At 38.5% G+C, this 14,357-nt stretch overlaps 1 protein-coding gene across 2 annotated transcripts in view; it reads right to left on the reverse strand.

The window, feature by feature from the left end:
- Nucleotides 1–9,706, reverse strand: part of stat5a (signal transducer and activator of transcription 5a) — a 54,551-nt gene extending 44,845 nt beyond the window's left edge. For both annotated transcript variants that reach the window (XM_084925424.1, XM_084925423.1), the window contains exon 1: nt 9,549–9,706. The gene's annotated coding sequence lies outside the window, so the exon portion shown is untranslated. The remainder of the gene's footprint in view (nt 1–9,548) is intronic.
- Nucleotides 9,707–14,357: the final 4,651 nt, after the last annotated feature.

Below are 14,357 nucleotides of genomic sequence, written 5' to 3' on the forward strand. Positions count from 1 at the left end.
GCATTCTTTTTACCCATCCTTGTTACAATACTGCTGCCAGAAGATGGTGATAATCTGGCTGTAAGCCAACCACAAAATAAACAACAAAAAAGTGGGAAGATCATTTCTATTGAGTTCAGTTTCATTTAATTTATATGGTGCAAAAATAGTGGTCTCAAGGCACTTTGTGCCGTGAGGTCAAGACCCTACAGTATTACAGAGAAAACCCCAACATTCAAATGATTTCCTAAGAGCAAGCACTTGACAGCTGTGGGAAGGGTAAAAAAAAACCCAAAAAGACACTTTTAGTGTGAAAAGACAGAACTAAGCTAAGGGAGAGGCAGCCATCCACCAGGACTGGTTGGAAAGTCACCAAGCAGCCTGGTCTTATACAAGGGATGGTTCAGGGTCACATGCTCTAGTACTAACTGTAAGGTAAAATGGAAATTTAAGAACTAGTTTTTCTTAAACTGGTAAGAGTTCTACACATGAGAGATTTAAAAACTCTGCTTCCCATTCTACTTTTGAAAACTGCCTTCCCTTAAAGAAGGGCTTTAAATTCAGTTTAGAAACCACATTTCTCAGATTTAGACAGTCAAGCACACTAAGCTCTGTTTACCCATATTTAGACGTAGAAAATTACAGCTAATCCAGATTTTTATATCTTAGAGACATACCTGTACTTTAACAAAGTGATTGGTGACATCTGGTCTCAGGTAGATATAGCCAGAGATCATCTGTATAGCAAATGTAGTGCATGAAGTTTGTTTTAATAATGCTGCCTAAGGAAAGTATGAATAGCATGAGAAGTATTGGTCCCAGTGCAACCTTGTGTTTGGGAACTCCTGCAGGTTTGTTGTGCAATGCATTACACAATTTACTAAATTATATTGCGCCAGTGACACTGCAAGCAATTAGGCAGCACGTTGGCGCTGTGGGTAGCACAGCAAGAAGATCCTGATTTCAACTCCACTATCTTGCCAGGGCCTTTCTGTGCGGAGTTAGTGTGTTCTCCTGGAATTTGCATGAGTCCTCTCCAGGTACTTCCTGGATAAGAGGATGGATGGATGGATGGATGGATGGACAATGATAATTAAATGTGCTTGAATCTTAAATTCAAACATAACCAAAAATCACAAATACATAAGTATTTTTATATAAGTAGTATAAAATGTTGCTTCTTGATTAAGCTTATCAAAAAGCACGACACACTCAATAGAGGGAGTGTTTGTTTGTTGTCAGTGAGAGAGAAGAGTGTATGAGCCATAATGTTTTCCCAGAGGAAATCCATCCTTTTCTTGTGAATACATTTAGTGCTTCAAGGATGTCAGTTTGTTAGATAGTTGTTAATGGGCAGCCATCAGAATTGCAAAAAAAGCAATTTTTCTCTTATTTTTATATATACATATATATATATATATATATATATATATATATATATATATATATATACATATATATATATATATATATATATATATATAGTACTATTTACACAGTGTGTTAAAAGAATAGCTCTTGACACATGACAACTTTCAGGTATATATTTTGATAGTATTTTTTGGACATATGGGGATTTACCATCACAATGGCCTGCTGCTATATGTGGCAGAGCTGCTCTTGATAGAAATACCATCCTTTAGAAACAGAAAAACAGGATGGAGCTCTCACCTCTGCCATATTAAAATAGAAAAACAAAGGCATCAACCTTACGATCCTGTATACATGGTAGCTGTCTGAGTGATTACGGTAGTGGCAGAGGGATTATCTGGATAAGCTAAACATGGACACAGAGGTTATACAGAGTACCACAGCTATATCCTCCCACTTGGTCACACTTTTCTGAATTCAGTGTGAATTCTATACATTTGGATTGTGTTTGATAATGCATAATTAAAATACTCCTTGACATGCCTCATCTATACAACAACTAATCTCATATTAAGTTTCATTGCACGTCTTTGGTTCCTTCTATGGCATCCTTCCTGATTATATTCATGGTCACCTAATACTAACGAGAATACAACTGTAGTGTCCAGCCTGCAGAAGCATCACAGCAGTAAATGCTAAGATGATTAATCCTGTTACGCTGGGCAAAATAATTCCTTCATTCCCCATTATTGCACTTGACCATCAGACTTTAGTCAACTTTGTTGAATGAAGACAGTTTTCAGTATAAGCTACACTGAAAAGAACAGTATAGAAAAATGTGACCTGCAATCTGTGATCACTAAATGAAACACCGGATAAAAACATGTAGAATGACAAAGGTGTCCTGCATTACAAATACAGCATAGTCCTGCATGCCCGTTCAGTGAATGTAGAGGACATGTCTATATGTCTATAGGTAGGTTGCCTTTCAAATTTTGAAGAGAATATCAGCAGTTACATTCCCTGTAACTAAGGGAATATTTGTCAATATATAATTCATAGCTTTATAGTTTATACACATACTGCCTCATGCTTTTCTCTGTGTAAAGCAAAGAAAAAGGATAACAGATCATGTGAGAATGACGAAAAAAAGTGTTAAATGTGATTTGATGGTATTGCCACACATCATTAGCCATAGTCCAATATCTTCCCCTAACCCCATGTCTCAGTGTATTTTTTTAAGAGTCTATGTGACTAACTCACGTGGTCAAAAGCGGACAGAAACATTGATTAATTATCAACTATATCGAACAGACTAAAAGCTCGTATGTTTTTCTGTTAATACTCGCCAAATATTCAATTGAAACATTACACAAGCCTGGGAAAAGGTTTGAATGTAATCTTAAATAGATGTAGTTACACTCTTTGACCTAAATACCAACAGTTTGTTTTGTGGAAACTAAACTAACACTCTAAACATTTGCTTTAAGTCACAGATATTACAGGCACGAGCGCCCAAAAATAAAAGAAAAGAGGAAGTGAATCTTTGTTGTGCTAACATCCAGCAATTACGAGAATGCAATGTGCTACATCACAACCTTTCTTTAAATAAAACGCCGAAAGTACCTATGTAATGATGATTTGTTTTGCTGTAGGAGTGGTGGAGTTAGCTGGAGATGTCATGCAGGGCTCATCCAAGAGGCTTGTTAGGGATATTCTGCTGTGGTCATGGATGAATCCACAGGATCAATACAGGATAACAGCTCTACAAATCTAGACTGACTTTGCATTATACTGTGCCAGTGACTCTACAAGCAAGAAAAGAGACAGAGAACATTTACTCCTCCCTTTTGTTGGTGTACGCATGTTACATTACATAATTTAAACATGCTAAAACATCAGAGAAGGCAGCGAAATTCATATACACTGTTAAATAATAGAGAGATCTGGTCTTTGTAATAATCGGTATGTAACATTCAACCCAGTTTTACTCTAATCCAACACACTTTAATCCACTATATAATCAAATATAAATGAAACATAAGCCTCAATAATTGAGAAATCTTTTTTTTTTCTTTTTTTATCATTGTAATCACTTTTTAATCAAATGCTCCTTACAGTAATCTTGTGCAGATGTTAGCCCTTTCCCCAGACACTAGAAAGCATCCATGACCTCAATCTAGTTGGACAAAGCACACACACATGCACACTTAGACACAGAAAAGCATTCAAACGGGGCTCATGAATAATGATAACTGATTTAATTGCTTATGTTGTGTCTCCCATGTGCATACACAAGCTATCTGTGTGTTGCCACTGTAGAAGCAATTGCTAAGATAATTTCATCTACTAGCAGAATATTTTTTTCTGCTTTGAGTATATTGTCCTGTTTGTCTCCAACATTTTCTTCCTTCCCAACAAACTTTATCTGTGAGCTACCAGTTGGGTTTCCAATATGTCTCGTTTGCTGTAAGCCTGTAATAGGCTTGAACACAGCAGTGGTGGCAGCAGCAGTTAGGTATCATCCAGTGCTATCTAACTATGCCAATAAGCCATTCAATATAATTGATTGCTGCAGTGTACCTAGTTTGCCTAATTATCCTTGCCATTGTCACTTCAACTCTGATCTATGAGATCTGTCTTAACCGTAGCTGCTGAGTGGAGTTTACTTTTAGGTCTTGTACTGCTACAGAATTCGGGCAATGACATGCTTAACAGCAGCTCTCAAGATGTTGTAAACGTTGTAAAAAAAAACACAACAACAACAAAAACGTGACTGTAAGAGGCAAAAAAAGGCATGAAAAATGATGTTTAACAGCACGCCGAGACCTGGCACTTTCTTTCCTGTCTGCTGTCTGCTTCCTCTGTGGTAAGAGATGCGGTCACCTGGCCTCAGGTTACAATGCATTTCAGGGTAGACACCTAATTAAAGTGATATGTGCTGGGATGTTAAAAAGGGCAGCCCTAGCATGAGCTGAGGGGGATTTTGTCTTTGCCAAGTTTAATACTAGAACAATAACAGATCTAATAATAATAGTTTTAATAACAGATCACACCAGAGAAAGGAGTCTACAATAATGTTATGCTAAGTAATACTGACATAAACAACTGAATCCTTACTGCAAGACTTTATATTGACATATATTTTGTTGGTTTGGGTTTTTTTTTTACATTACCTGAGACTTTGCTGCATTAAAATGCACTGGTCCCATTAGAGATTTCCAATATAGTTACCGTCTTTTTCCTTTGCACCAGTACTGATGTAGACATTCAACCAGCTGATACATACAAATATGTTTTCAGTGGTCCTCTGGGTGATGATCTATACTCCTCTTAGAAGTAGGCCAGCAGGTCACCTGTATCAGGTCACGACCCACAACAGAAATAGCATTGCTGCCAAAAATAAACAGTTAAGACTGCAAACGGAGATTTAATAAAAACTTTTTAGAATATGAAAAGGTCTGGTGTATAATTCTGTGTCTGTTGTACATCATTTGTCAGGACAAAGTATACTGAAAACTTGATCAGTTTTATTATGTGCGCTTGTTAATTTGCTCGTTTGCTCATATTGGTTATGTTCATACCTTTGCACTTCTTACCAATTCAAACGACAGAAGATTGCACTACTTATCACGAATATTGACAATTTTTAGTGCACATTTTCGATAATTAAACAAAGCATCTATTCCTCTTTCCGCGTTCAAGACTTCATATGATATAATGTCCTTTAGGGCACAACTAAAGTTATTCATCCACATAATCCATGCATGAGAAATGAAGCATGACTCAGAGCCTAAGGCATACATAAAACATAAAAAGAAGCTGTGCAGTGTGGGAGATCAATACCAAGTGACAACATTGCAATAACCTTTCACATGTTTAAACAACTACACTAACACGGCAGCAGCACAATGAGAAGGGTTTGCATTTTTATATATATTATTCCTGCGGTTTTTGCCACAAACACAGTTTTCTCCAAGTTAAGAATCCATTTACAAGAGCTCACTGATGTCAAAGTCTTTTTTACTCACTCGGATTCCTAAGCTGCCAACCCTCAGCTGTGTATGTCTCCCTACTGAAAAAGTAACAGTCTGGATCAAACCACTGGATATGTCTGCTGAACACTTGCAACTCTAATAAATTAACTTTGGGTTGAGTTGGAATCTATTTGTCAGCACTTGTAACATAAAACGAATTGGATACTTAGAATCTTATGTGCAAGACGTGCCTTTTGCTCCTGTGTGTTTAGCCTCCAAATGAGTATTGTGTAAACATGAGGAAATGATTAATCCAGACCATTAATCTGTTAGGTGTATTCTGGATTGAATTCTGTTCGAAATCTTCTTACGTAATGTAAAATCAAAACAAAAAATTGGAAGTATGCTCAGATTACACCGCATGCTTGCATTCACTGGAATTCATACAATGCATGTACTTTGCTATTACGACTTGTCAGTGCCTTTTTTGGCACAGTGCAAACTTACGAGTAGTCATTCTATTCTTGATGTGTCACTGAGATAATAACCCAGAGCCTTATCATGTTTCTTTGTGTATACAAGGTTTGACCATCATCTTCCCCACCCCCCCTATTCAAAGGACTGAAGAAAAGACAACTCATTTTAAGTTAGGCAAAATGAAAGACAAAAGAATAACTGATAATGGGAGGGCAATTCTTGTGAAACTGCTGATAAAATCCTGCAGAAGTAATTAGCTGATGGAAATCAATTGAGTCTTGTGTGAGGCAGGCAGGGATCAAAGCGTACATGCTGTGGATGCCAACAAACAGCAATGCCATTCGACAGATGGATCAGAGCACTCCTGACCTAAACTGGGCTAAAAGCTCAAGGTCACGTGACTAATGGATTAGTGTTAGCCCAGCTGAAGGAGGAGGTAGTTAGCAAGCATGTCACCACATGCTTCCTGATCACTTCCCTTTGAATGTGTTTCCCCTTTCTCTTTCACACTAAATCTCCCCTCATCCCTGTTTGTCTGTAACTGTTATTACTACATTACTAAATGGCTGGGGTCACGTTCATTGACACACAGTTGGAACACAAGCGAAGGAACTTCTTACCCTCTTTCCATTCACGTAATTCTTCGGCGCACTCTCTTCCTCTGTTCATAGTGACAAGAAGCTCCACGCTTATCACAATCATTAGTGTATAATTGACATCTTTGACACCTCAGCTCTGACTCACCAACTTAGTCAAATCAAAACGTTAATGTTTTTTCTATACTTGTATGAAAGTGGGGATGGAAAAAGGGAGAGGCAAAGACAAGCTTAAGGATGCTTTGACCACACGGCACAGTTGGCTTACAGGACAAAACACTGAGTTTTCCTGTCTCCCCTGCTGCCATCCCTCTTGCATCAGGGGTTCCTGTCAGGGACGGCGTGTACCAGCCAACTCATGCCTGGCCAACATGCCATATTTCCATGTCAACTGAATGTCTTCCTTTCCAAACTTCCATTCCTATGCACAATGCACAGGAGCAATGTAGGGAGCAGGCACATTGCACAGTTCTTGCCAACAGGGTTAAAGGCTAAAAATACTGACCACTATTTCCTGCAGACTGATTGAATTTTTTTCCATGACTGAAAGAGCAGAAATGGAAAAATGGCTAAAAATATTACAATTAATAGAAATAATAATAATAATAAAACTAAAAATGACAAGGAAAATAGTCTTGAGTCATACACTGAGAGGTGTAAACATCAACAACATATGAAATACCAAAACATCCACAAATTATAAACGTAAACAATTCATATCTGCTCTTCCCTGCCTTTAGGGTTATGTTTTGAAATTGTTCTTTCCCAAATGCAAAGGAGCTAAAACGAGCTAAACAATTATGACAACAGCTGCTTTTTCACCAACTGATTCTAAAAAAATCACCTCAAGCCAATTTCTAAATTAAAATGAGGCACAAGCTACCAACTCCTGCTGCTGTATTGAGATGAGAGAAGTCAATAAGTAGTCATAGCGTCTTCCAGAAGACATTATCACAGAAGGATGGTGGCATTATCACAAGGCTCAATTACTCCGAGCCACAAGAAGCAAAGGCAATGTCATCCCAGTTGTCAAGAAAAAAAAATGATACAGGTTTATCAAAGGCAAAAAATATGAGGTCTTACTGGAGCAACAAAGTGACAAAAGATAAGGGGATGGTATAATCTTTGCAGCTAAGCTCATCTGCAGTTCTTGAAAATGACACAAATACAACAAAGAAACAGTGACATTTTAATGTTGTTTGCAAGACGCACAAACTGTAGACTTGGTACAGAAGGCATGCCTTTGGCAGCTTTGTTTTGACCTTTAAGCACTATCCTTTCATGCTTTTGTGAAATTAAATATCAACAGGAAAAGCAAACAGTGACAAAAATGTTCTGTTTGACAGCAATAATTGGGAGAGCTGAAATGAATTATGGAGGCACGCTCAAAATGTCCTTGCACCTTTTAAATTTGTAACTCAATTTTTATGTGAATATGGCAGTTAGTACAAAGCTGGCACAGAGCACTTATGTTATGGAGCAGCTCTTTCACCTATTTTCAATCTAGTCCTTGTAGCTGACCATTTTCAAAGTAATGTGTTGTTGTTTTTTTTGTTTTTTAAGCCACTTAACACTGACCTATTAATCATTCAAGCATAAAAAGGCACCTAACTCAAGGGATGAACCAGTGTTGCATCTACACATAACAAACAACTTAGTTAAATTATACCTTTGGGTACTTTGTTACTAGCAAAGTGCCTAAAGTTTGATCCCACTTTTTTCTTTCTTCAACACCAACAAGTTGATTCCCAAAGAGCTATTAGCTATAAACTTGGTATATCTCTATGTGGTGTGCAGTGTGTCTTAAAAAAATTTGAGGAAAATAGATAAGTGCAAGATAAAAGAAGGCGTGACAGGCGTAGAAAAATTACTGAAAGCAGATGATGTGTGATGTGTGAAGTGTCTACGGACATCAGGAAAGCACGGTGGAGGATAAGTCATGGTTTGGCACTGCATTTAAACCAGCGGTGCTGGGGATCTTGTCAAAATTAATGGGAATTATGAACGTAGAAAAATATCATCAGATTTTGATCCACTATGCAATACCATCTGGATTGCATCTGACTGGCAAATGCTTCATTTTTGAACATGACAATGATCCCAAATACACTGCCAATGCATTAAAAGCATACCTGAATAGAAAACACACACACACACAGGAACACTATCAGTCATGGATTGGAATCCCGAGATTGTGGACATCAACATTATTTACGCAGTGTGGGATCATCTTGAAAGAGAATGGAACAAAAAGGCAGCCAACATTGAAAGAAAAGCTTTGGAATAGTCTTCGAGAAGCTTGGAGAATTACTCCTCAAGACTACGTAAAGAAATAAAAAGAAAAGCTGCCTAAGAGAGTTCAGGCTGTGTTGACGAATAAAGATGATCATACCAAATATTGACTTTCAAGCTCATCAGAACGGTTTTTTGCTGGGGGGTTTTGTTTTCTTTTTGCCTTATGCCTTATGCACTGTGATTCCATTTATGTTTGCACGTTTCAGGAAATTGCTTTACCCATTTCCTTAAAAAAAACAACTTAAAGAAATGAGGGGTAGCTCAAGACTTTTTTTTTTTTTTTTTGCTCAGTACTATATGCGAGGCTGGAAGGGAGTTGACCATAGAGAAAACTTAAAGCTAACCATGACCGCGCGTCAAAGCCTGCCATTACAGCAGCGAAGATGAAATGGTTGCTTGCCATAAATAGAGCTTTACACCTTTAACAATATACAGGCATCAAAAAGAAGGGGGGAAAACAGAGATAATATGCTGAGTAGTAGGTCAAGATGACAGCAAACTCACTGGCTAGACAGAGACGCTGTCAGCCCGAATTTAGAAATATTACTGGGAATGTTCGCGCGCGCAGGGGGACCTGCCTGTTGATTCATCCGCGTTAATAAAGCCGCAAAAAATTTTAAAACATAAAATGTGGAAAAGTAGCCTACTCCAGCACAATTCATATCACTGGCATCCAAATTGATTCACAACGTCTGCAGACGGAGAAGCGCTGCCGCACTCGCAGTTTGTTTACAAAGCGCTGTCACAATATTCTTTCGCAACGGGCACCTTCAGTGGGACAAGGCGAGGACATTCACCTCTTCGGGAGGGAGAAAAAGAAGCACATTCAAGCGAATTAAACTGTCACACTCACCTCTGTGGATCGACTGAAGTTGCTGTCCTTTTTCATAAAATGTGGGGTGAGGCTGCAGAGACGTGTGCAACCTACAACATGGACCTCTCCGTCAGTCAGTTCCCAACAGTTCGCTTCACAGTTCACTGCGCGCTCTCTCTCTCTTTCTATCTCTCCCTCTGTGTGTGTGTGTGTGTGTGTGTGTGTGTGTATTTCTCGCTCGCTGACAAACCACCCACTTCCGGCGGTTCTTGCAAGTCTGTCAAGAGTAACAGTTTCTACTGATTTCTGCCCTGATGACGGATTTCGGGAGGTTCTGAAAGCGTTTTGACATTTAGTAAATACACACACAAAATAAATCAGTTACAGCTGTGTTCTCCATGTTGAAACTTCAGATTCGTTATTTTATATACATGTTTCATCGAGTCTGATTTTATAGCTAGGGTACTCAACACGGCGTTTAATTTCAACTTTGGAACAATGCTTTGGGCCACGGTACATATTGGATGTAAAGATCGCCTACCTAAGAACCAAAAATACCAAAGGAAATAACAATAATAATCAGAGCTCTTCTCTGCTGCACATTATACGTGCAGATCCGTTGGTTAGATTTTGCCTAATCTCCCACTACGATAATAAGTCTCCCACAAATTGAAGAATGGCGACACCTGCTGGTGAGAATTTAGCATAACGTTCTAAAAACAGCAACAACAAAGCGAAAGAAACTTAAAAAAAAAAAAAACGTATATATTGTTTGCATCATTCATAGCTGTCTGCATTTTTAGCATAAGGGCTTAAATGAATATTTAAATGTACTTTTCTGAAACTAAACTGCCCCATACTTAACTAAATGTTTCTTTATTATCAATTTAACAGACTGTGGTCTGAGAGGCTGAGACAAACAGGAGGTGGCAGAGACCAAAGATAAACCTGCCACAAATAATTAGAGGACAGTGTGGCCTCGGGGAGCCATCTAACAGAGAGCCACACATTATTGTGTGACACTAAATAAAGAAAACGGTGACATCAAGTGAACAGTTGCTCATCACTGAAGAACAAACACTTGTTCATTTTAAGTGTATGTAGCTACTTTATTTATCTCATAGATAAATAAGAAGTACCAAAATCCATATATTCATAGGTTACTGCATGTGAAATACTGTCTTTCAACTATTGGTCTGAAAATGCTGTGAAAATAATGTGTAAAAACCTTTAACATTTAAGTCATTCAGTTCTTTCTGTGTTTTTAATTCAAACAAAAAATAAAAGAAGAAGAAGGAACTATCAGATAGTCTATCAGCTATACATTGATGAATACTTTCTTCTTAAAAATGATTTATTTATTTTTTTAAATCCAGTACATTAATTGTAAAGATGTTACCTATGACTTAATTTGAAAAATTCCAGAGTTTGCTTTTCAGTTGTAGCTGAGTATAATCTGAGAAATCCCCTGTGATGCTGTAGAAATTAATGGCTTCATTTTTTCACCTGCTTGTCAGAGTGTCATCATTTTTAGCACTCTCTCTCTCTCAGACACACACAGACACACACAGCAGCCACCACACATACAGCTTCATTGATTCTCCAGATTGACTGGCTGCGGTCCAGAATTGAAGGGTGACAGTTGCTTCCTGAGACAGCTGAGTCAGCAGCTGCTGTCGGTAATAGCTCTACATCGTAACACCCCCTCATCTCCTCAAACCAGCCTGTGTTCATTTCCTATCCTCAAGGCTAACCAAATATACACAAGACAGAGAGTAACCGAGTGTGACAGCATGGCAGAGACTTAGTGATCTAGAATATACCTCCTTCCTTTGTTTGTTTTGCTGTCTCTCTCTCTGTTGTCATGTATTTGCAATTGGGCCCTTGGGAATCCAGGCGGTGGCAGGGCTGCTGTTCACATTGGTATTGTTACACTTGAAGATGCAAACAAAACAATGTGGGGTTTCCAGGCAGGGAAATCCAGCAATCATGTGCCGAGAGATCTTTCATCAAAGACAGAGTGAAAAACTCTCATATTGAAAATGGGAAGTAAAATAACAGCTCATCTCTCATGACTTCACAGAAGTCTTTTTTTATGGCTGCATAAATGTACAATAGGTTGCTGTTTGTCACAACTGTTAAAACCTACCTTAGCATAGTTTCATTAAAATATGTTCAGCCCTTTTTAGAATGGTTGCCTACGTTTGTCTTATTCATTCATAGTGCCAAGCAAATAAATACATCTAAAAGAAGGAAAGAAACATGAGTTTAAATATTTTGTACAGCCAAATGGTTGTTTCGGATTTATTCATGTACACTAACCTACTTACACTCGATAAAGGAGTTCATCAAATGCACTTCGTTGTGTTTTTTTTTTTCTTCATCAGAAGAGGGTTCAGCTGTTTCGTGGAAATTTAAAACACTTATTTATTGTCTTTTTTTATCTGGAGTTTGTCTTTGTTTCCTATGTTATTCTTGGTTTTCCTTTAATACTGGAACACTTTGACTATATTTTCTGCAATGACGTCTTACTTGTTTGTGGGCCTGAAGCAGTTCCTGGAATTTTAAAGCCAAACTTATTGGACATTGAAATTGACTCGTAAACATGTTTTACACGTTTCCACTGTGTTGGGTGAGTTTTCTCTCTTTATCTGTAGTAGCTGGACTCATCAACGTTGGCTTGTGACTGTTTGAGTTGAGTTGAACACCATTAATCTAAACCATTGATAAATAATGTTTACATCAGAGTCTGTCCCTACCATCTGAAAGTTTCAGCAGTAAACAAGACTCATCAGGCCAATCTTCTGTTGCCCGAATTGTAGCCATGCTTCCCTGTTCTTCATGGGCAGGAGTGGCACTCAGTCTAGTCTTCTACTGTTGTGGCCCATCTGCCTCCAAGTTTGATGTGTTATGTGTTATGTGTTATGCATCGCTTGATTTGGTGATCACTTGAGTTACCATCGCCTTCCTATTAGCTCAATGTATTGAGGGTATTCTCCCGTGACGTCTGGTATCAACAAGATATTTTTGCCCACAGAACTGCTGCTCACTGGATATTTTCTCTTTTTCAGACCGCTCTGTCTAAACTCTCGAGATGAGTGTGTGTGAAAAATCCCAGTAGATCAGCAGTTTCTGAAATACTCACATCAGCATCTCCTGCAGCAGCAACCAAGAAACATTCAAATTTACTTCCTTCCCCAATCTTACGCTTGATTAACTAACTTAACTTTAGTAGGTCATCTTGATCATGTATATCTGCCTAAATAGACTAAGTTGCTACCATCTGATGAGCTGATTAGATACTTGCATTAACGAGCAGCTGAACAGGTGTACATAACAAGGTGGCCAGTGAGTGTGTACAGCAATAAGAAAACTAAAAACGATACACAATTCTATAATGAAGGGTCTCTTTCATTTTCACAGCAGAAATATGCTTACCAAGGTAGAGAGAAAGCATATTTGTTAGTAATTATAATAAGATTGAACTCTGTTCTCTTGAAATGTCCCAAGTTATAAAACTCTGACCTACAACCAATACACACAATAGTAGTACAGTGAAACACATGCAATTCAGTGGAAGTCAGCAGTTACTAACGCCTGCTTTTTTATTACACACATCTGTGTGTACTCCACATTCCTTCAGTCCTTCAAGATTGCTTTTATAGCTTACCCAGTCGATGCAGCATATATGCCTTTGTAAGTGCCCCAGTAAACTTATTACAAGCAGTTTAGTTCATGATTAAAAAACCTAAAGTTTAATTACAGAACAAACCTTTACGAAACACTAAACTATCAGTATTTCTGAATCTGTCATGGTCATGGGTCTGTGACCCAGTGTTTATGTGTTTTTTGGTTTAATTCATATTCTTTGATTTAGTGTTATTTGTGGTTCTGTTTCTTTGCTCTTCCTAGTTTAGTCATTTGTAGTTCTAGTTTTTAGGTTCTTGCTCATTGAGTCTGTTCCCTTTTGTGCTCTGGTTGTCCCGTCTGTGTTCTCCCCAGCCCGTCATGTCTCTCGCCCTCTCTGTCTCCTCAGTCTGTCTTGTACCCATGCCTGTTTCTCCCTCGGTCCCAGTGTCAAGCCCTTGTCTCTTACTCTGTGACTCAGTGTGTTTCCTGTTTTATTTTGACAGTCTCTCATCCTGTGTTCAGTGAGTTCAGTTTCGCTTCCTCCCTCGCTCATTGTGTCTGATTACTTCCAGCTGTGTCCCCTCCTGTTTTCCATCCTTTCCTTATCCTCTGCGTAATTATGTCCTCTGTCTTGCTCTGCTTGTTGTCGTGTTGTTCACGTTGCTGTGTGTCTCCATGTGTCTTGTTACCCCTGCTACTCCCTTGCTGGTAGTTTCTATTTTTCAGTTTCCAGTGTTCGGTTTTGTTTACCTGCATATAGTATTTGAGTATTTTATTGCAGCAAATAAAAGCTGCCTCTTTTAGCTATCCCTTTGTGTTAGAGTCCTGCTTTTGGGTCCTGCCTCTGCCTGCCACACATGATAGAATCAGTATTTCTGAAGCAGGCTGTATTGTTTATTTTAATAAATATGTTTTATCTATCTATCTATCTATCTATCTATCTATCTATCTCCATATATATATATATATAAATATATATAAGTCGCTCATGCACCCTCGGGGGCGTCTCCCATTTCGACCTCGGGACTTCCAGGCCATACTCGGCACAGATATTTTTGTATACTATGACGACCACATTGTTTTGGGGTTCCATGTATGCCCCGCCTGCTAGCATCTTGCACCCTGCTATTATGTGCTGGACTGTCTCAGGAGCATCTTTACACAGCCTGTCTTGAGGCGCCGGTATATATTAGGTTATTTAGCAACAGATAAGTAAGC

Source organism: Perissodus microlepis, chromosome 4 (assembly GCF_051167445.1).
Source record: "Perissodus microlepis isolate ML-2025 ecotype Zambia chromosome 4, ASM5116744v1, whole genome shotgun sequence".
Taxonomy (NCBI): Eukaryota; Metazoa; Chordata; class Actinopteri; order Cichliformes; family Cichlidae; genus Perissodus; species Perissodus microlepis.